This window comes from Vombatus ursinus, unplaced genomic scaffold, assembly GCF_900497805.2.
Source record: "Vombatus ursinus unplaced genomic scaffold, bare-nosed wombat genome assembly UNPS02014770.1, whole genome shotgun sequence".
Classification (NCBI taxonomy): Eukaryota; Metazoa; Chordata; class Mammalia; order Diprotodontia; family Vombatidae; genus Vombatus; species Vombatus ursinus.
The window spans coordinates 30,783,633-30,786,659 of NW_020954548.1; positions in this window are offsets into that span (position 1 = coordinate 30,783,633).

Sequence of the window (3,027 nt, forward strand, 5' to 3'; positions counted from 1 at the left end):
CTACCAATTACAATTAGGAGTAGGATTCCCAGGGGCAGCTAGGTGGCACAGTGGATAGAGCACCGTCCCTGAAGTCAGGAGGACCTGAGTTCAAATCTGGCCTCAGATCAAACACTTAACACTTACTAGTTGTGTGACCCTGGGCAAGTCACTTAACCCCAATTGCCTAAAAATAAAAAAATAAACAAACAAACAAAAAAAGACTAGGATTTCCCCCATTTCCTTTTAATAGGGATTACTTTTCCTTAAAAGACAATTAAACTATCCCTGGGACCTGATTGACTCCTGCCTCCCTTGGTGCAGTTTCCTGGTCATTTGAAGGCAAAAAAAAGTCCCACTTACATGGATTTGGTGCACCTCCAACTTGATGAATGTCTGAAGGCCATGCAAGTCACTATACTCTGCCCTGCAAACCAGATGCATTTCCATATGGAAACAAAGGAGGTTGTATCTGGAGAAGCTATTGCCACTGTATTCTTGTTGCATATCATTGCTGTGTCTGGGCAAACTAAACATTTTTGTTAACTATTCAATAACTTTGGAGTACCTTATTTCATCCCAATATAGAGCTTTTTTTGGTTAATTTTAAAAATTCATTTTAAACTTAAACACAAAAGCAGAAAAGGAAAAAGAAACATAGCCATGCACACAGCAGAACACAAGAGAGGATTCAATAGAAAACAATAAATTTCCATTTCAAGAAAATCTATATAATAAATACTATGCGTTGTTTTCAAAGCTATCCAACTTTTCTTTGTTTCCTTTAGGTTTTCTTTTGTTTTCTGCTGTGCAGTCTTTACTTTATTTTTTCCCCTTCCTCCTCCCCACCCTAAAGAAGGCTACAATTAAACACAGAGAGATAGATATAGATATATATCTGTACATAAACATACATATACATAGATATCTATAAATATATATCTACACACTCATGCACATATATGTAAGACAGTACTATGCGTATTTCCACTTGTTATCTCTTTCTCTGAAGGTGGATGACATCTTTTTTCATAAGTCCAAGTCTTTATATGTTTTTCTAACTAAACCAGCTCATAATATCCTACACTATGGCAATATTCCAACCCAATCACATCCTATCTGAGAGATTATCTATGAAAGTTTTTTTCCCAATTTTCTGCATTCCTTCTATGCTTGGTGACATTGGTTTTATTTATACCAAAAAATTTTAATTTAAATAAAGAGAAATTATCCATTTTACAAATGCCTTACAATACAGTTTAAGGTCTGATGCTACTGAATTTGCTTCCTTTACAAATTTTTTTCCCTGGGTTTCTTTGAAATTCCTGACCTTTTATTTTCCAAATGAGCTTTATTATTATTTTTTCTAACTCAGTAAGATTTTTTTTAGTAATTTAATTGGGATGGCATTGAATAAATAAATTAGTTAGGTAAAATTGTCATTTTTTTCAATTATATTGGCTTTACCTACCCATGAACAATAAATATTACTTCAGTTATTTAGATCTGACTTTATTTGTAAAAAAAATGTTTTATGTTTATGTCCATATAGTTCCTGTGACTGTTTTGGCAGGCATATGCTCAGGTATTTTATACTGTCTAGTTATTTTAAATGGTCTAAAACAACATTGAATAATATTGCTAACACATAGTATAGTTTCCCTATTTTTCTCTTTTGATTAAATCTATTTTAGCTTCAACTTTGTCTGAGATCATGATTACTACCCCTGCTTTTTTTACATAATAAATTCTACTCCTGCCCTTTATTTTATCTTTGTCTATCTCTCATTTTTATAGTGTTTTCTGAAAAAAACATATTATTGAATTCCAATTTTTAATCTGCTATCCATTTCCATTTTGTGGGTAAATTCATCCCATTTACTTTCTAAGCTATAATTACTGTTGTGTTTCCTCTTTTCTATTTTTCCTCCCTGTCCTTTGAATCATGTTTATCCTATCCCTCATCACTCCCCTGCTTTACTTCTACTGGCTACCTTGCCCTCCTTAACCTACTCACCTCTCCAAGAGTCCCTCCCTTATCCTCTCCTCTGACCCTGCCTCCTTGCCCTCTTATTTCTTTCTGAACTTAGAAGACTTTTATACCCTTTTAGATATATATATATTGTTTCCTTTTTAACACATTTTCTGTGAGAGTAAGGTTCCAGCACAACGAGCCCTCCCTCCCCCCCACTTGCTTCTTTTGTATCAGTTCTTCCTTTCATGCCTCATTTCTATGAGATAATTACTCCTTTTTATCTCTCCCTATGCAGATTTATTTTTTAGAATTGCCCCATCATACACAATTCAACCCAAGCCTTTCTTTCAAACTACCCACATAAGGATGACAGTCTTAAGAGTACTGATAACTTTTTCATATATAAGAAATAAATAATTTGACCTTATTGAGTCCCTTATAATTGGTCTTTAATGTTTATCTTATATTTCTCCTGGGTCTTAAATATCAATTTTTCCATTAAGTTCTGCTGTTTTTGTCACAAATACCCAGAAGACTTTCAGTTCATTAAATGTCCTTTTTTTTTTCATTCAGGATTATATTTAACTTTGCTGGATAAGTTACATTGGTTGTAACCCCAGCTCTTTTGCTGTACAAAATATAGTATTCCAATACCTATGGTCCTTCAGTGTAGTAGCTGCTAGGTCTTGTGTAATCCTTATTAGCTCCATGATATTTAAATTACTTTTTTTCTTGTGGCTTGCAATATTTTCTTCTTAATGTGCGAGCTTTGAAACTTGGCTGTGATATTCCTGTAAGGTTTCCCTGAGGAATCTCTTTCAGGTGGTGAGGGATTTTTTCTATTTCTGCTGTACCTTCTTGTTCTAGAACTTCAGGGCAATTTTCCTTAGTAATTTCTTGTAATATTGTATCACAATTTTTTTAATTGTAATTTTCAGGTAGTCCAACAATTCTTATATTGATCACTCGTTTTTCTGATGAGAGGTTTTGCATTCTTTTCTATTTTTTCATTCTTTTGATTTTGTTTTATTGTTTCTTGGTGTCTTATAATGTCATTGCTCAATTCTAGTTTG